General features: G+C 34.5%; 1 long non-coding RNA gene and 1 pseudogene across 1 annotated transcript; one reads left to right on the top strand and one right to left on the bottom strand.

Annotated features, from left to right (window-relative positions):
• Positions 1–12,150: 12,150 nt before the first annotated feature.
• Positions 12,151–14,911, bottom strand: LOC136233880 (mitogen-activated protein kinase 12-like; annotated as a pseudogene).
• A 2,034-nt stretch (positions 14,912–16,945) lies between these two features.
• LOC136232406 (uncharacterized) lies at positions 16,946–18,154 on the top strand. Its single transcript, XR_010690491.1, has 3 exons — positions 16,946–17,049; positions 17,794–17,841; positions 18,023–18,154. It is a non-coding gene; the product is annotated as an uncharacterized lncRNA (long non-coding RNA).
• The last annotated feature ends 3,413 nt before the right edge of the window (positions 18,155–21,567 follow it).

Genomic DNA, 21,567 nt, shown 5'->3' with positions numbered 1-21,567 from the left:
CAATATTGAAACATGAACTCTGAATTACTCTAAAGTTAAAGTGATATTTTTTGGGTTGTTTTTCCCATTTCTTTTACACATGCATTCTAATGCTATCTATAGGATTAGTTATATGACTGTTCGCTTCAGAAATTCAGCAACAGGTGGAGAATGTCTTACTATTATTGCAGCTGATAAAAATGGATTGGTTTAGACAATTTGTTCATAAAACCAGATTGAAATTTATTCTTATTGGATTCCTTAAAAATGGTTTTCTTACTGTTGGGGATTATGCTTTTTCTTGACACTCTTAGTTTTTTTGGTCATATTTTCTTAACTTAATCTTAAATTTGACTCAATGTTAGTAATGAATTCCTTCACATTATAGTACACTGGCTGAAGCAGATCATTAGTACATGTTTGAATCTAATTTAAAGAAGCTCAAATGTTCAATTAATTTTGAAAGAAGCTGATACAGAACAGCTCAATGTTAATACCCAGGTCTTAGCCCATGGTAGTAAAGCTTCCAAGAGAACAGACTGGCTTACAATAATAGTAATGAATTCCTTCACATTATAGTACTCTAGCTGAAGCAAACCATTAGTACGTGTTTGAATCTAATTTAAAGAAGCTCAAATGTTCAATTAATTTTGAAAGAAGTTGATAAAGAATAGCCCAATGTCAATACCCAGGTCTTAGCCCATGTTCCCAAAAGCCCTAGAATACTCCAGGTTTATTCTAGGAGAAAGAACAATACAGCTAGGAATATAGGGAATATGAACGACATAGATTTTGTCTGGTATTTGTTTTACCAATGGGTAATATAGCTTCGACGTATTGTTGCCGATGAAAATACAGTGCTAATTAAAATTAAAGGAATTGAAAGCGGTAGAACATACATTGTTGATGAAAATACAGTAAATACAGTGGTAATTAAAATTAAAGGAATTGAAAGCAGTAGAAGATACATTGTTGTTGAAGGTTATGAAGTTCGACTCCAAGATGAGAAGAACTGGAATAGTTTTTTTTCTTCTTTCTTTTTTTCTTTCTTTCTTTCAGTATAATAATAAAAATTTAACGTATAAGTTAACAAAACTACCGGAAACATAAAAAATTTAACGTTAAACATGCAGAAAGCTTGGAAGAGAAACAACAGACTATACAACTAAAACACACATGGTGGTCAAGAAGCATGAAACAAAGGGATAATGTGTTTCCTCCTAGCAATCATAATCCACACCTCATTAACAAAGGAGCAATAGAAAAAGAGAGATGACCCAATAATTACAATCAAAAGATGCAGTGAGAAATAAAATGACCCAATAATTACAAAAATCAGGAAGCAAATAACCCTAGAAATGATTAAAAAATATATTAGTAGTTAATTCTTGCATCATGATGTACATCTAAAGATAAACATGTTTAAGTGAATAACGGTACTCCACCACATGATTTCTACAATTAAAACAAACATTTTTATGTTAAACTAATCAATCCAAAATTTTCAAAATAAAATATCCAAACAAACACTTAGAAAAGTGTTAGATAGTCCATCCAAACTAACAAACCACAGTCATACCTCGTTTCGAAATAACAAATAAATCTAAATTTAGTATAGCAGAAAACTATTTATTAAGTTTAATAGACAACATTAAAGACATTTCGACAATAAGGATTTGGATTAGAATCACATAGTTAGTTTTGAATTATTAACAAAAATTGATAATAAAACCACTTACTTTATGTGAATTAAAATAAAAAATTACTTACAAAATCAATTGAGTTAAAGTAAAGAACAGATAAAAATGGTTGAAGGAATCAACATATCATGTGAAGAACATGGACCAATGTGAAAACTCAATTATTAAAAATTCAGCAAAACTATTATCCCTAACCCATATGCAGCATATGATGAAATTGATGACCATGATAAGAGAAATTGGCTTATACGATGGGAATGAGATAAGAGATGTCAGGCGTAGATAGAGAAATTGATGATGAAACTGAGCAGAAATTGATGAAAATTAAACCAAAGCAAAAATTGATTCCCAATAGTGGCAAAATTAATTCAGCAGCAATGATAATAGATTATCAGGAGAAAGAATTAAGTAAATGGTAATGTATGTAATATAGATTAGAGAATTTATATTTCAACTCTGCACAACTACTGGAAGATTGGAAGAAATCTCTAGGGCAACACCATTTCTACCTGTTGAAAGGCATAAATTAATATCTGATGTTTCTTTTCTGAGGGTGCAATTTGTTGGACTTTACTAGTTTTTCTTGTCAGGCTCTCTTTTAAAATGAAATATATAATGGATTGGTTTAGACAGTTTGTTTATAAAACCAGATTGAACTTTATTCTTCTTGGATTCCTTAAAAATGCTTTTCTTACTGTTGGGGGATTATGCTTTTTCTTGACACTCTTAATTTGTTTGGTCATATTTTCTTAACTTAATCTTAAATTTGACTCAATATTAGTAATGAATTCCTTCACATTATAGTACACAGGCTGAAGCAGACCATTAGTGCATGTTTGAATCTAATTTAAAGAAGCTCAAATGTTCAATTAATTTTGAAAGAAGTTGATAAAGAACAGCTCAATCTTAATACCCAGGTCTTAGCCCATGGTAGTAAAGCTTCCATTAGAACAGACTAGCTTACAATAATATTAATGAATTCCTTCACATTATAGTACTCTGGCTGAAGCAGACCATTAATACGTGTTTGAATCTAATTTAAAGAAACTCAAATGTTCAATTAATTTTGAAAGAAGTTGATAAAGAATAGCCCAATGTTAATACCTAGGTCTTAGCCCATTTTCCCAAAAGCCCTAGAATACTCCAGGTTTATTCTAGGAGAACCAAGAATATATATAGATATAGCTTCGACATATTGTTGCTGATGAAAATACAGTGCTAATTAAAATTAAAGGAATTGAAAGCGGTAGAACAAACATTGTTGATGAAAATACAGTAAATACCTTAACCCACCCCACCCGAATGTGATTCGAACCCATGACCTCTAGAGTCATAGGTAAGCTCTCAACCAACAGGCTAAAATTAAAGGAATTGAAAGCCGTAGAACATAAATTGTTGTTGAAGGTGATGAAGTTCGAATCCAAGATGAGAAGAACTGGAATAGTTTCTTTTCTTTTCCTTCTTTCTTTCTTTCTTTCTTTCTTTCTTTTTGTATAATAATAAAAATTTAATGTACAAGATAACAAAAGTATCAGAAACATAAAAAAAATTAACGTTAAACATGCAGAAAGGTTGGAAGAGAAACAACAGACTATACAACAGAAACACACATGGTGGTCAAGAAGCATGAAACAAAGGGATAATGTGTTTCCTCCTAGCTATCATAATCCACACCTCATTAACAAAGGAGCAATAGAAAAACAGAGATGACCCAATAATTACAATCAAAAGATACAGTGAGAAATAAAATGACCCAATAATTACAAAAATCAGGAAGCAAATAACCTTAGAAATGATTAAAAAATATATTAGTAGTTAATTCTTGCACCATGATGTCCATATAGAGATAAACATGTTTAAGTGAATAATGGTACTCCACCACATGATTTCTATAATTAAAACACACATTTTTATATTAAACTATAATCAATCCAAAATTTTCAAACTAAAATATTATCCAAACAAACACTTAAGAATGAACTGGTGCAGATGAGGAAGCGCAAGAGGCAATTGACAATCCAATTGCAGTGTTCCTACTCTAACCCAAGATTCCACCAACCCATATTCTTTCCTCCGGCAAATAATCCGACATATCTTCGAAAAAACTTAAGATTCCTAAAATGATAAAAAAAAAAAATTATAGTAATACAGAAAGGTGTTAGATAGTCCATCGAAACTAACAAACCACAGTCATACCTCGTTTCGAAATAACAGATAAATCTAAATTTAGTATAGCAGAAACTATTTATTAAGTTTAATAGACAACATTAAAGACATTTCGACAATAACAATTTGGATTAGAATCACATAGTTAGTTTTGAATTATTAACAAAAATTGATAATAAAAACCACTTACTTTATGTGATTCAAAACAAAAAATTACTTACAAAATCAATTGAGTTAAAGTAATGAACAGATGAAAAATGGTTGAAGGAATCAACATAGCAAGTGAAGAACATGAACCAATGTGAAAACTCAATTATTAAACATTCAGCAAAACGATTATCCCTAACCCATATGCAACATATGATGAAATTGCCCTAGGCGTTTGATCCGCCGCTGCCTTGCGGCAGCGGCGGCCAGGCGCCGCGCGCGGTTGCTGCTGCGCGGCAGCAACCGCGCGACAGCAGTCGGGTCACGCCGTAAGGCACGACCCGAGCTGCTGTAATTATTTTTTTTAATTATGTATATATATATATATATATATATATATATATATATATCAGTTTTAAAACGATTTTCAGAAACTAGGAAAAACTATTATAGATTTTCCGTTTTATCTTTTAGAATAAATAAAACTGATTTTATCAATCTAACCATAAAACTAATAGATTTTGTTATAATGATTATCAACCAAAATTATTAGGAACATGTGCATAATTTATTTTAATTAACAATTAATTAGAACTTATTTATCTTTTAGAACTAATTAATCAAAACAGTTTTGTTAATTAACCTAACTATAAATATTTATTCAACCTGATTGAAAAACTTCTAAATTTTGATATATGAAATAACGGATTTAATGCAGGCTCTGATATCACTGAAGGAAAATAGGCTAACGTATAGCAGCGGAAATATAAAAATTTTAACCTATTTCCATTAACCCCAAGATCCGTTAATCGTTATTTCATATAAAGAGGGATAAAAGAAATACCTTTCAGAAGTTCTATCTACCGTTGCAAACGAAGTGCCCACAACTCTTACTTCGAGTTCCCGAGCACAAAACAAAACAATGGAAGATCAAGTTAGAATCAACCATTTATAACAACCAAAGTAGATTGTCTCTAATTAATCAACACAAGATCAAAGATAAAGAGAAAGAGATGAAAATCAATTGAACGGAAGGAAGCGGTAGAAAATCTCGTCCTCGAGCTAGGGGTCAAAATTCTCTCTCTTGATGGCTAGGGTTGGATTTCGAAAATCCATATAGGGGGTATTTATAATCTCTTGTATCTAATCCTAAGTTAGATAGAATTAGGTTATTGAAATAAGAATTTAATTCGGAATAGAATTCTTAATTATTATCCATTAATATATCTAAATATAAAGATAATAATAATAACCTTATTGGATAATAATAGGAGTAATATAATCTAACTAAAACTCCTAATTTATTTATCCTTTAATTAATTTAATCCATAATCCTAATCTAATTAGGATTGATAAAATCAAACTAATTATTTATGTATTAATATACATAAATCGCCCCCCTTAGTAATTGGGCCTTATTGGGCCCAATTGGGCTTCCGTCAATTAATTAACATCTGTCTCTCTTTTGGGTTCCAAGTCTTATGTGTGACCCATTAGGTTCTTATTGCTTCTAGCCGTATGCAACTATTAAATTAATTTTCAAAGAATTATATTTAATCTTTTGCATAACGGATTGATGTACAAAGTATGTGATTAGCAAGTCCGTAATCACTCCCCCAGAGCTATAAGAAGACATGTTGATTCTGTCGTTGACCTTTCCGTATTAGTTACGGTATAATTCGATCCTTTATCAACTACGTCCTTGAACTGAATCTTATGACTATGGATAATGTCAAGTCACATATAGCGAGACGTTTGTTTTACTTGTTTTGGCCGAGTCAACTCCAATTAGATAGGTTAAGAGAAATCCGCATTTCAATCTTAAGCTATCACATTGCAAGGATTTAGAGTCAAGTCTTCCACAAGCGATCCATGGACATATCTCCAATTTATCGGGAATGATAAATGCTCAATCCAATGTATAACGATCCCGCAATTACTTCCTGTGATACCCAACGTCTGCTGTTCACACCCCAGAGTCATCTCTGTTAAGGATCGTGTTACAACAGGATCAAAGCGTCACATTCCGTAATCCAGAATTACCAATTAACATTCCTTTGAGTCTGAGGATTATTTATACCTATTAGTACCAATGAGATGAACATGTGATAAGGATGAATCTACCCATCCTGTTATCTCAAGTCGGGTCCCCAATCCTAATGAACTTCTTTTCATCGGATCCATGTAACTGTCCAGATATCTGTATATATGAAGCTTGTGAGATCAGCTTTCTGTCGGGACAGAAGACATTGTTACATGCAAGTCTCAACAGTGATATGTCAATCCTGAACATATTACTTGACTTGGGGTGGTTTTAAGTTTATTAGATTATTATAAAGTTTCGTCTCACTTCATGCTTGTATGAACACTTTATAATCACTTTAAACAAACTTACGGATTTCCTTTTATTAGACTTTATTTAGTTCTTAAAAGGGATTGCCTTTATATAGTTATAAAATATATATCTCATTAAAACAAATGATATAAAGAACACTTCATTTATATTAAGTTTGTATCCTAGAACAATTGTCTATAGGACACTAAACCCCAACAACATATTCCAAAGCAACCCTATTAATTCTTCGAAGATTTTAATGGAGGGATTAGTTGCCGCTTCACGTTCAAAGGACAGAAAAATTGGATTCGGGAATATCATATGTGGAATTATTCTTGGAACTAAAAGAGTTGTTTCAGTTCCTTGGACTGATAAAGAACAATTCCCGGCCCTAGATTACGAGTTTTGGAAAGTGAGGGGATTGTCAAAAGAGTTTTTCGAGTCGGTCCGCAATTTTTTCTCCTGAAGAAAGACAAATTTTCATACAAGTGAAGATTGATATTGCCAATGCAATGTGTATTCCAATTCACTGGGATACCATTTAAATTTTATTTATAATGTTTGATTGTAAATAATGTACATATGTTTGATGTTCATGTATGTAAATATATTTCTATTTTTGTGTACATATGTTTAATAAAGTAATTAATGTAAATTTGTCATTATGATCAATAAAGTGCATTAATTCTTTCATTAATTTCTTATTTATTAAGGCAAAACCTTTTGGTTTTCCTTTAATTTAATATTTCAGTTTTGTTTTTCAAGTTTCAGGAATTAAAACTTAACATTAATATCAATTAATAGCCAAAGGAGTTGAATTAATCAAGTTGATACCGTGAAAATGAGTAAAGTTCAGTGGCCATGAGTATAATTTACCTGATATTTAATTAGTGAATGATTAGATATTTAGCTATTGAAATATTTGATATTTTTCGTATTTAATTAAGAGGATATTTAATTTTATGGTAATTAATAGATTAATTAAATATCTAATTTGATATTTAAATATAATTATTGATATTTAATTTGAATTACTTTACAAAAATACTTTACATTAATTTATAAGAAAAAAAATAAACGTTCCAGGAGCAAAATTTACAAGATTAGGAAGAAAAAAAATATAACAAAATTAAATATAACAAAATTAAAATTGAAGACATTAAAAAATCAGATTTGATATTGATTGAAAATAAATAAATTAAATTACTTAACCTAATTAAAATAATATGTAATAGGTTTGGTGAAATTAATTTATGGATTGGTGGTTAATAACCAATCCAATCCAATTTTATAGAGTTTTTATGGATTGGATTGGTTATTTACAACCAATCCATGAATTCATTCCTTAATTGGATTGGTTAGGTTTTTTATCCAATAACTATTGGATTGATCCATAAATACTAATTTAGGCTACAGGTTAGGAATCTCAGTTGAGATTTTAAAATCTCTGGACGACCAGCGCAAGATGGATTTTTAGGAGAAATTTTCCCCCTTAAAAAACTCCTGTCGCGATCGAGATTGAGCCAAAAATTTTGAGTTTCTTCCTATTCCTACTCCAATTACAACCTATTAATCTACCCTATTTAATATACATCAATCACACCTATATACATCACATCTACCTTCACCAATCAAACACTCTTTTCTCTTTCCCAACACAAAAATTCATTATATTCCCAATACATCTTTTCCCTATTCATCATCTTCTTCCTTCCACAAACACATACCATCACTCAACCATTACAACTTTCTTTCATCCCTCTAAATTTCTTTCAAACAAAATTCAAGCCAAAATCAAGCAAGATGCCTAGACAAAAGAGAGCCGCCAACAAAATTAAAGCAACCGAAGCAAATCATTTACGTGTTCAGTATAGGGCTACGTTAACGGACAAAAGATGGAGTTTACCGACATGCAATTCTTGGATTTCGATACGGTAAATGATCTCTCTTTCACTGAGCGTATTAATTAATATTTAAGCGTTCTTGGTTGGATGAGATTTGCTAGTGTGCGGTTTCCGCATATTGAGTCCTATATTGTGGAGTTTTTGGTCTCTCTAAGATATGATAAAAAAAGAAAGGTATTATTTCTTTCCGGAATAATGGAGTTAAGTTTGATGTTGATTATGAGACGATGGGAGAATTGTTTGGTTTTCCTACAAAGAATTTTTATCAAAAGCCAAAAATGTTTAATACGCACTCTGTTTGGAATTCTTTAACAAATTTAGAGGTTTTCTATCCAAAAAACACTTCAAGCAAATGGATTAGAGATAATTGTGTGTTCTATTTTCACAAGCATTTGTCTTTCTCTTTGTTTGGTCGGGTAGAGAGTTCCAAGGTGAAGAGTCGTGATTTGTTCGTGTTTGACATTATTTTTAATTTTTTTACCATTGATAGTATTGGCATGATTTTCGATAATTTACACCGTGCCGACGCTTCCCACAATAGGCAAGTTCCTATAGGTAATTTAATTACCGGGATAGTTTTGGATGCTCAGGGTGAATTAGTGGATTATCAAAACCTCCCTCATCATGTTGGATTGCCTCTGTTGGATGTTACGGCTCTTCAAAGAGCCAATTTAGTGCTTAAACAAGGTCCCCCCTTGTTTATACCGTATGAAGAGCGCATTAAGCATATCGTTGCTAGTTTGGGTGGAGGAGCTTCGAGTTCCTAAGGTTTAGGTATCGAAGAGGGTGAAGATGAAGAAGAAGAGGGTGAGGAGGATGAGCATGTTAATACACAAGCACAAGAGCAAGCACATGAAGAAGAGCCAAATGTTGAAGAACAAGTCGGATGGCAACGTGTTTTGGCACAAGTGAATGAGCATAACCGTCAAATGAATTTGCGGTTGGATGACGTTGTTGCCAACAATGCCGAAATGAGTTCAAGGATCACCACAGTGGATGCCAATATCAATACTTTGAGGTGTGAGCACAAATCAACTCGTCGCCGGATGTTATCATTTTTCCGACGCTAAGGAGTTGTGACTACACCTTCACCACCGGGTTCACCTTCTCAAGATTAGGTTTTATCATTTCTTAACTCATTTTTCATTATTGTTATGTTTGATTAAGTTTGGTACAAGATTTTCTAATTATGTTTGGTACAATTTCTATTTTATGTTACAATTTTTGTTCTAAATTCGTATGTTTAAATTTAGTACTATTTTTCATGTTTTATCACTTTTTGCACCAATGAGGTACATGGTCCAAATTAAGTGTGGGAGGAGATATTTCATATATCGTTTTTATTTTAAGTACGAATGAATGCAACGAATGAGAATGAATGCTATTTATTTAAGTATAAATGCATGTTAACAATTTTAAGTAATATATTGCTATTTATTTTTATGCAAATGGAACATTTTTATGCAACATATTTTTAAACATTTTCAAAATAACATTTTTATATAAACATTATTTTTATAACTATATATTTCATATGTTTAATAAAAATATATAACATACTTAACTTATGATTATTTTTAGGTTATCATTATCGTTAAAAATAATATTTCTATACGGGTAATATTTTTCAAATACTTTTACAAATCTCCGAAACGATTTTATCAAAAAACGTCTCGAATAAATGTGTTTAAGTAAAAAATTTCTTTTTTTTTTCAATCTCTATTTTATATCATGCAAATTCATGATAAATATAAATCTTATTTTCAATTTTCAATTAGGTTTATATGCATTAAATTGAACTAACAATTTTTAGCTTTTTAGCTCGGTTTGATTTCGTCTTACATTAAAACCAATTGAAGTTTTTAAGGAAACTTTAGCCATAATACATGTTGAATTTTAAGTAATATAGGATGAATGTGCTATTTTTCTTTCCCATTTTAAATTTTTCATTTTATAACTCGTGTTAATTAAATTAAGTAGTCATATTCTTAACTTTTTGCCACAATTGAGACCAAACTTATCACAATCGAGGTATGAAATGGAAGAAAAAGTAAATAGAACGGTACTTTTGGCCACGATTGCGACCACCCTTATCACAGTCGAGGTATGAAATGAACGTTAAAAATTAAAGCAAAAATTAAACGTGTTTAAAGTTTAAAGTAACGATTGCGTCCACCCATGACATGGTTGGTACCTCTTAAACAAACACAAAGCATTTAAAATAAAGTTACGGTCGAGACCACCCTTATCACGGGCGTAACAAAGCAAATAAATTAAACCTAAGTCCTTATTTATTTCATATTTCATATGATAGATTAGGTTTAGGAAAGGAAATTTTGGTACCTCAAAAACATGCGTGCTTACACCGTCCCGAATACTTCAATATAAAAATTGAAATACAAGACGAATGATATATCGCTTTTACACTAGTTAGTTTGATATTTTGCGTATAAATTTACCATTCAAGTTAATCTTTCGGTTCAACTAATTTAAAAAAGAATACTTGGATATATGTTTTATTTTCATAAAGAAATTAGTTAAAGAATAAATTCAGTGAAATTTTTCTCGGGACTAGCAAAAGCTTAAGTGTGGGAGATTTGATAAGTCCAAAATATACCTAAAATATCATTAATAATTACGTCAATTTCGTAGTGAAATCGTGCTAATTATATTCAATTAGAGTACTTTTACGTCTATATATGTTTCTTTGATGCAAGGTACTTAGCTAAAACGGAGCAAAAACGAGAGAAAAATCAGAGTTACGAGCTAAAAGTACGAGAAATTTAGAAGACCAATACGAAGAGACGGGAAGCGTCGAAGATTGGGAATCAAAGCCCGTGTCGCGACCGAGATTCCCATATCTCGGTCGCGACACGTTAGTTTCAGACACTAAACACAATTTTGTTTGGAGCAAATTTTTACTCCCCAGGTCGCGACTGAGATTCCACAATCTCGGTACAAGCAGCAACAATTCCAGCAGTGATTTCACATGACAAAATTCCAAATAACGCATGTGTTCGTTTGGATAAAAACGACCCTTCACCAACGGAGACGACCCTTCAAACACAACCCTCCAACATCTATAAATAAAGAGTTCATTTCAGAATTCAGGAAGTTGGTTGTTAGAGTTTAGAGAGTACCTATTATGTTGAAATTCTGATTCAGAAGAGATTCAGATATTAGATTACATTTCTGTAAAAGCAAAGTTGCTGTACACAAGTTGTTCTTAGATTAATTACAAATACAGTAGCGATTAGTTTAGATTTAAGAGTTGTTCGAAGACATGTTCAAATTCTGGTAGTGGATCCGGCGATCTCTATTCTGAAGATTCAGCGAAAAGAACTAGCGGCTGAAGCGCCCCAGGGTCTGACAAACCTACGAAGTTTGAGGAAAGGATTGACAACCCGGAACTCAAATTAGTTAAAATGCTATCTATGTTTCTTCTTCTCTGTTAACTTGTGAAGATTCACAATTCAATAATAATATATTTATTTTATTCAATATATTCTTCTGTTGTTACTTTGATGTTATTCTGACAAATGATTTTCAAAGTAAGGTTACTAGTACAAAAATGCTTACTTGTGTCGCACTTTTTTAGGTTGTTGCGTCGCACTTTTGTGCGACACAACAGGGGTGCGACACAAGAACTTTGCATCGCTCTTGAGAGCGACACAAGCTACTCATCTGTTGTGTCGTTTATCATACGCGGACGATACAATAGAGCGATACTTCTTGTGACGCGCTCCAAGGGTGCGACACAAGCTCCCGAGTTAATCTGGTACACTTTGTATCGCCCCTTCACTACACACGACACAAAATATTGATTTTTTTAAAAAAAAAATTACAAAATTTTCCAGCATCCTGCATAAAATTTTATAATTAAAATTTACTTGATATTATAAAACATACACCATAAAACTACAAGTACCACATTGTATAAATACATATATGTGAATTAGTTTCAGAAGCTTACGTCTCACATATTTTGAAAATGCAAGCACTAAATGTATCTTATAACAGATAAAGACAATGCATGGTACACTACTCTAATACTTCAACAAGTATATTAGGCGGTCAGGATCTAGCATAAATTAGAGAGCATGCACTTCACGATCATTTCCAACAATTCCAATGCACATTGAAGCGCAGATACTGTCACTTTTCAACAGGCTACGGGTGCTGCACTTGGGTTTGGTAAAACTAGCCTGTACCGCAACTGCATTTCTGTTAGCAGATTGAAGCTCTTCAGTCGACTGCGACTCTTCGGCTGCTTGCGACTTTGGAGGGTCTGCACGGTTGGACGTGTAACCGAATTTGCAGATTGACGACGATATCAGTTTCATCCGTTGAGCAGATGCGCTCCCTGGAGGAAAAGGAAAATATCATTTAGAAGAGAAAAGGCATCGGTTTGAAGAAGCAAATGTTTCCCACTGTGCTTGCCTAGGCAAGGAGGTGGCGTGCTTCCTATGAGGACTGTTTCTTTCTCTTCTACCGTCGCATTCCTCAAGATGTGCAAATTGCTCCTTAAAGCGATCAACGCCACTGGCAAATCAGAAGATTAAGCATTGGTCAGTTTAATCTAAATTGTAACATTTTTCCTCTTTTATACTGTACTATAAGAGATACTACTTAAATGAATGTCTGACCTTGGATACACAAAGTGAGTATGATCTACTCTTTCAGCATCTCTGGATGGTACTCCAAAATCTGTTTGTTTTAGAATATATTAATCACAAGGAAGGAGAATTCTACCACCAAAGCTAGCAAAGGATAAGTGAACTAAGCATCTTTACCTCTCTATAAATCAGTTCTCTTACGTCATCTTTTGTCAAGTTCCTCCTTTCAAATTCTAATTCTAATTTTGAAATGGGTTGCCTTGATGGTTCATTCTCCTTATTCGCTAAATGATAGAAATATGGATCTGCTAATGCCTGCACAGAGAACAAAAACCTATATCAGGATCAGAAGCAGATGAAATTCAGATGAGAAGGATTTCAAACTAGAAACTACCTCCTCTGCAGATGGGCGATCTTTAGGATCAAATGCCAGTAATCGCTCAAGTATCTTCAAAGCCAGTGGATCTGCATTTGGAATTTTCTTCGACAAAGGAACAAGTTGCTTTTTCCTCATGCTATTCAAATATTTTCTAGCTTTTTCATTTCCTATCTGCGTGTCGAGAAAAAGAATTAGATATTTTCAGAAGAACTATGTTTGGGGTGCTGCTGTATGAACTATTGAAGTGAAGAGCAAACAGATAACTAAACTAGTGAAGAGTCAACCATTTAACAATTTATGAAAAGCTTCTCCAATAGCAAATGAGAAAGAGAGAGTGACAAACCCGTGCAATGGACTCTGCTGAGGGAGTGCCAAGCAAATCTGTTATGATATCCAATACATGCACTACATTTTTTCCAGATTTTGTACATTCAACAATATTAACTTCCACATCCTCAGTTTCGGCCGACATCTTAGCTAGGCTATCATTCATAACTTCTTCATGAAAGTTATTATCCTCATAGTTGCTCATACACTGCACAAGACTATCTTCTTGATTATGGGTTACACTTCCATTATCTTTTCTAGTCAAGGCTCCAATTTCAACTTTTGATTTCTCTAAATCAGGTCCCATTTTTCATTAACTCGAGATATTTGAACATTCATCTGCAGGAACAAGTACAGTTATCCACATCAAGACATTAGAATCCATGTAACATTAGATAAAATATAAGGGAAAGGGGAGACTCCCCCAAAAGAAAAAAAAACCCACAAAAATTAGAGTGAAAGATGCACGTAATTCAGACCCAAATTACAACTCAATACCAGGTGTAATTTAGAAATTAAAAAAATAAAATTTGTTTTAAATTTGCATAAATATGTAAGCTTTAACCTAGCATAAGAAATTAAGAGGAAACAAACAGGGCGGAGCCAGGGAGGGTCGGTCGACCCTCAAGCTCACCGGAAAAAGATCGGACGGGGTTTCAGGGCGGGCTCTGCCCCTGTGTTGGTCATGGCTGGGAGCCCTTCCAGCCGTGGCCAACAAAGGAGAAGATGGGTTGAATCCCCATTTTCTTCTAATTTTTTTTTTTCAATTACCCTTAAAATTCCCAACCGCTGACTCTCAAACTTGATAGAAAATTGAGATTTAGGGAGAGATGAAGTAACAAATCGAATTGCAGGTAGTGGGGGAGCCAGGGCTCAAACAACTTATAAATAGTAAGGAGAAGAGCAAAGAATTTACGGAAACTCAGGATCAATACTCAAAATATCAATGAAAATCCCCAATTTTGATTTTGTCATGAAAGGAAAAATAAGAATTTAGGAAACAAAGATTAAGAAAAAGCTATGATTTGCAAGGAGGAAGGATGAGTAAACAGAGAAGGAGATGGCAGACGAGGAAAAGAAAGAGAAAGTAGGGAACAGTTAGGGAAATAAGGAGACTACTGTATTTAGAACTCAACTGGGTTTGGAGGCAAAGCAGCCATAGATACTCAAGTCAAGTCAGTTTTCTTCCAACACCATAACCAACCAGATCAGGATCGACGGGCAGAGGCGGAGGCAGACGACGAACGCAGGTGGCGGTAGGCGACTGACACAGGCGGAGGTAGGAGACGACCGGCGAGAGAAAGAAGAATCGCCCCTTTTCTTCTTCGTCGTTTGGGTTGGGGGAGATAGATTGATGGGTTATCATACAAAATAATTAGATGTTTTTTACTTTTTATTTTTTTTATTAAGTTATTTAGAAGGCATAAAACTCATATAGGTCCTTAAACTATACCTTGAAAATTAATTAAGTCCCAAAACTATTAAAATCACTAATCAAGTTCTTAACCTATTTTCAAGGTATAATTTAGGGGCCAATATGAACTATATGACTATTTAGAATTATTAATATAATAAAGAAACGATTAAAATCTGAAATTTTTGTAAAGATAACACACTCCTTGTGTCGTTTTTATAAAAGCGTGTCACAAAGATAACACACTCATTGTGTCGCTTTGGTAAAGGCGTGTCACAAATTTGCTCATTGTGTCACACTGTAAAACAGGCGATACAAGAAGTAACACGTTTGTGACGCACACTCTTAAAGTATGACACAAGTGATGACACAAAATACTTAGTTGTGTCGCGTTTACAAAACGCGCGACACTAGTTACTCTATTGTGTCACTTTATCTTCAAGTGCGACACAAGAGGTGCGACACAAGTGAGCATTTCTGTAGGTGTTTTCATTAAAACGTTTTACACAAATATAATTACAAGGAAACTTTGTTGAACATTTAAAAAGATTAGGATTTATTGATGCTATGATCGATGGCTCGGCTTATCAGACATAGAACACCAATTTGATTAAGGTAGAAATCTGCTCCGATCCAGAGAGATTTCTATGGATCAAAGCCCATTAATTGCGTAAATTAATGAATTGTTACATGTTTATAATCTTACCAAAGTTATAGTTGCTTTCTTTGCTTAATGCGAGCAAGTTTTGTACACTTCCTTTTCTAAACATAAAAGTTTTTGTCTTATAATTAATTCTCAAGACAGAATTGCATTCTAAGTTCAACATATTATTCTCATCTAAAACCAGACCAATACAAATCAATTAAACGATTTTCTATAGTATAAACATAAAGACGTGAACTAAACAGAATTAAAATAAGTTTTCGTAAAAAGCGTTCCCTGTAAGTTCGATATCTTTTATTACTGCAAGCGAAACCGTGCACTTGCGGAAATCGCTCAACAATCCTTCCGAGTCAATTCCTTTTGCTGATCTAGAACTGGCTTGGCGGTGCTGGCTGATTTTGGAGTTGGTTCTGCTTGTGCTGATGGAGAATTTTGTGGAATTCCTTATTCTACAATATCCCACAAATTTGAAGCACGCAATATCGTTCTGAATTTGATGCTCCAAAAATCATAATTTTCACCGTTGAAAATTGGAACAACGAGTGTTGAGTTGGTGACTGCCATGGAGAGAAATAATATTTTTGCTGGATTTGGTTATTGGAAGAAAAGGTAATTTTTTTTTTTTTTGATTTAGATGCTTGACCGACTAAGCTCTGATACCACTTATTGGAAGTATTGCGACTAATTTAGTGGAAACAATTTTAATTAATCGTAAATCATAAATAATATGACTAATATTAATAAGTACTTGAAAGGAAGGAATTTGAGTTTTATTGAATTCCATACACTACTCATTACATAGAAAAACTACAGGCTATTTATATAATAAATCTAAAAAACGTGTAAACACATTGCTAATGTGAATGAGAAAAAATATACAATTGAAAATTAGCCTATCTATTTTATCCTGTCAACAGCCAATGAGGGTTGGTCCGAGTGGTAAGGTGTTGAATCTCTACTTGACAGATTTGAGGTTCGATTCCCCCACTTCGTCAAAATTTAGCCCTTATTGATAGGTGACCTTTATTATATTATTCCTCCCTATTTCCATAAATCACCAATAACGCCTTTCTCTTTGATGGTGACTCATGAAGCATCCAACAACCCATTACTATTCTAGTATCATACTTATTGTCATCCTATCTTGGAAGAGACGCGACATAAGTATGCATATCCCCATACACAGTGATACGCCAACAAGTTGGCTTTTCATCCATATTCTTATATCTCACATACTGTAAATGCCAATACAACCATTGGTCCATATATGTACTTCTTGTAATTAGAACTAATAATTTCCATTTTCTGATTATTAGGTCTTTCCCACTGTTAACTCATCCGTGCTGGACCAATTAAGTTGTGTAGATTGCATTGTTTATGCCATGGGATCCCTCTTTACTTCAATTTGTCCATCATTGGTGAGTTATTGGCCATCTGTAAGCATGCTGCTTCCTGTAACTCTTTTCACTTTACGATGATGAAAAATTGACATGTTACATAAGGTTTATTTTGATATTCTTTTGCTGTTCTGTTTGCAATCTGATGTAATAGTTATTTTTATGTTGACATAATGCTCTTGTGGAAATTGATGAACCCCATTGAGGCCAAATGGCGGCAAATCTTAGAAACATAATATCCTTTTAATTCTTGAGGCATTTTTTAAAGTATTTAGAAGGCACACTATTGCTTTGCATTGAAAACAAGATTTATTAAACAGTTAGTACCTGATATTTAGCAATTGGTTTTCCTTCACCTTCATAATTGCTAGCAAGCTTAATCCTCAACATCAGGAATTATTTGGTACAACAATGGAAAAGCCTTTGATATACCCCTACATCTTTGTTTGATTGTAAATTTGAGAATAGCTCTACTCCTAGATGGAGATAATTGCACCTTTTCTTTGTTGGATCACAGTTTTCAACATGTAATTTAGCTGTGAGCATGGAAAGCAACATGTTGCTAGAGGTTGTATATAGGCATTTATATAACTACCAAAAAGAGGCAAGTTAACATTTGCCCAAGTTTGTTCCATAGTAGCTGTCTGTAGTATATTTTAGACTGCCGCTTATATTTTAATCTGCCATCTCAATTATTGCTGGATAATGCTCATTACTAAAAATATCAGATTTTCCTTTCTGCTGTCATTAAATACTTATACTCAGGTGTTACGTGGCGTTGGAGAAATTATCTCTTCAAGAACCTGCCCCAAGGTACACGTTCCTCCAGCTATTGAGTGTATTGTTCAATGCAAGAAGATAGTTCATTGCTAGTTTGTTTGCATGGAACCTAAGTAACCCTTCAGATTGAACATCAATGTTACAATATAGTGCTTCAATGCATATATAAGATTAGCATATTCTATTTCATTGGTTTTGCTTGTGCTTTTGTTAGGTACTTCTGCTGAATGGTTCACATGATCGAGAGACAAATAGCTTCTCTGCTTCTTGCTTTGTGACTGCCATTACAGATGCTTTAAATCGAAAATATGGAGATCCTCATAATTGTCTAGAAAACTCTGTAAGTGAATTATAGCATTAATAAACCTCATGCATAACTGGTTTACTCCAATGTTTGACAATACTTTTGTTTTCAACAATGTTATAGCATCAATGCCTTGCAAACTGATGATTTTCTTCTAGCCTCTAGGAATAGGTTGTCATGTGCAAATTACAAGGCTTAATACAACAACAACAAAGCCTTAGGCCCGGAATGATTCGGGTTCGGCTAACATGAACCATCATATAAAAACCGTGAAATCAAGTCGTGTCAGCGACACAAATTCGCTCCCTCCATTCCGTCCTATCCACTACCATATTTTCCTCAATTCCCAGTAAACTCATATCACTCTCGATCACCCTCCTCCAAGTTTGCTTAGGTCTTCCCCTACCCCTCACCACTACATCCCTTTGCCACTCTTCGGTTCTCCTAACCGGCGCATCAAGCGCTCTACGTTTCACATGGCCAAACCACCTTAGTCGGTTTTCTCTCATTTTATTCTCAATAGATGTGACCCCAACTTTTGTCCTAATTATTTCATTGCTCACCCGATCCTTTCTCGTATGACCACACATCCATCTCAACATACGCATCTCCGCCACCGACATTTTATGGATGTGACAATGTTTCACTGCCCAACACTCCGTAGCATATAACAATGCTGGTCTAATTGCCGTGCGGTAGAATTTTCCCTTCAATCTATTAGGCATGTCGGGGTCACAAAGGAAACCCGTAGCACTCTTCCACTTCGCCCAACCAGCTTTAATCCTATGAGCAACATCTCCATCTACTTCTCCATCCATTTGGATAATAGATCCTAAATAACGGAAGCAATCTGAGGCCTGAGCAACTCTCCCATCTAAGGTGATTGTCCCTGCCTCCCTACTCCTATGGCCGCTAAACTTACACTCCAAATATTCTGTCTTACTTCGGCTCAACTTAAAGTCTCTAGATTCTAGAGTTTGTCTCCATAGTTCCAACTTCCTCTCCGCTCCTTCTTTCGTCTCATCAACCAACACAATATCATCTGCAAACAGCATGCACCATGGTATACCATCTTGAGCGATACAAAGCGAGACTGGTTGGAAATGGAGCAGATCAACAAGTTGGAGTTGATTGTGGTGACACTTTTAGTCCCGTTGTCAAACCTGCAACAATTCGAGCTGTTCTGAGTATTGCCATGTCTAAGGGATGGAGCTTGCACCAACTTGATGTTAAAAATGCTTTTCTCCACGGAGATTTACATGAGACTGTGTATATGCATCAGCCCCTGGGATTCTGTGATCCTTCATATCCTGATCATGTATGCCTTCTCAAGAAGTCCCTTTATGGTCTCAAACAGGCCCCTCGAGCTTGGTACCAACAGTTTGCCTCTTTTCTCTTCACCATGGGGTTTTCGCACAGTAAATCAGATCATTCACTGTTTGTTTTCCGTCGGGGTCATAAGACTGCTTATTTACTATTTTATGTTGATGACATTGTTCTTACTGCTTCATCTGTTTCTCTTCGAGAATTTATTATTAAACAGCTCAGTGCAGAGTTTGCTATGAAGGACCTGGGCCAACTAAGCTATTTCTTGGGCATCTTAGTGACTCACCGATCCGGATCACTTTTTCTTTCTCAAAAAAAATATGCTTCCGAAATTATTTCCAAAGCTGGTCTTTCAACTGCTAATTCTTGCGCTACTCCTGTTGACATGAAGCAAAAACTCAGTATTTCATCTGGTTCGTCTTACCATGATCCGTCTGAATATCGCAGTCTTGTTGGGGCTTTACAATTCTTGACACTCACTCGTCCTGATATTAGCTATGCTGTGCAGCAAGTATGTTTATTTATGCATGATCCCAAAACTCAACACATGGCCGCTATCAAACGGATTCTCAGGTATGTCAAAGGAACGCTGGATTTCGGTCTTACTCTGACAGCTTCATCACTTGCTTCTTTGGTGTCCTATACTGATGCTGATTGGGGTGGATGTCCTGACACTCGTCGCTCCACCTCTGGTTATTGCGTATTTCTTGGTGACAATCTCATATCCTGGTCAGCTAAGCGGCAACCTACTCTTTCTCGCTCCAGTGCCGAAGCTGAATATCGTGGAGTTGCCAATGTTGTATCTGAAACCTGCTGGATCAGAAATCTTCTTCTTGAACTTGGATGCCCTCTTCAGAAATCCACTTTAGTCTATTGTGACAATGTGAGTGCAGTTTATCTTTCCGGAAATCCTGTACAACATCAGCGCACCAAGCATATAGAGATGGATATACACTTCGTTCGAGAAAAAGTTACTAAAGGAGAAGTTCGGGTACTACATGTTCCTTCTCATTATCAGATTGCCGATATTTTCACCAAAGGTCTTCCCCAAGTGCTTTTCGACGACTTCCGCTCTAGTCTCAACGTTCGTCCGCCTTCCGTTTCGACTACGGGGTGTCTTAGATATGTGACTATTCTTGTAATTTAGGAAATAATGTATTCTATTATTATTTACCCTAGCACCAATATAGGAACAGAATGATTGTAATTCTTGTATATATACGGTACATTAATCAATAACAAACTCAAGGGATTATTCTCTATCAACAGATAAACGATAACTAAATACATAGTCTAATAAGTTCGTGATCCAAAAGTTGGCATAGTGTTCAACCCAGAGTCATTAATAAATGCACTGGGCGATCTGGTGGGCAGATACAAGAGCACAGACGTCAAGGAGGGTTAACTAAAATTTGATGGGAATGACATTCAGGGAGGGCTGATGTGGTTTTGCTTAGTAGGTAGGTCATTGTGCTCAGATGTTTCTTCTGAGGTACAAATTGAAACAAAGTCAGATATCAGCAGCACGTTATGAAATTTTGTACTAGTTAATTTCATTCTCCTGAACAGTAAGCTCTTGTCAGTAGTTGATAATAATGTTTGAATGTACTGTGTGATCCGCAGGTAGATTTGTGTTTGCGTGGCTACTGATTTCGATGAATATGGCTGCTGATTCAAGGATGAGGAGGTGCAACATAATGTTTAAATTGACACGTCAAGTCGATGTTCATTGAAGGGAGCGAGTTGGGAACCCAACAAAATGATTATAGAGGAGTTGTAACTCTTACAAGGAAACAGACATCAAATGAGATATTTAATTAAAGGATTTCTTTTTTTTGTTTTGTTTTTTTTCTTCTTCTGTGTGAGCTTGATAGAGATTTTGGGGAACAAACTTATAAGAATTAAATAAATCAATAAATCAAATTTTTGATAAGCAGAGATTCAAGGGTTTACCATTCGGACCTCATTGGCCCTCAACTTTTTTCTCATGTTTGACAAAAAAAAAAAGAAAAATTGTTCCTGACTGCTCATCGCATGTCCAACAAAATAAGACTGCTGCTCAATTGTTTTATCCATCATTTCCTATCAACTTCCCATTGATAATACATGGTCACTTGCTGGAGTTAAAT

Source organism: Euphorbia lathyris, chromosome 6 (genome assembly GCF_963576675.1).
Source record: "Euphorbia lathyris chromosome 6, ddEupLath1.1, whole genome shotgun sequence".
NCBI lineage: Eukaryota > Viridiplantae > Streptophyta > Magnoliopsida > Malpighiales > Euphorbiaceae > Euphorbia > Euphorbia lathyris.
Note: the sequence above shows the minus strand (reverse complement) of the source record. Positions and strands in the feature narration are given on the sequence as shown.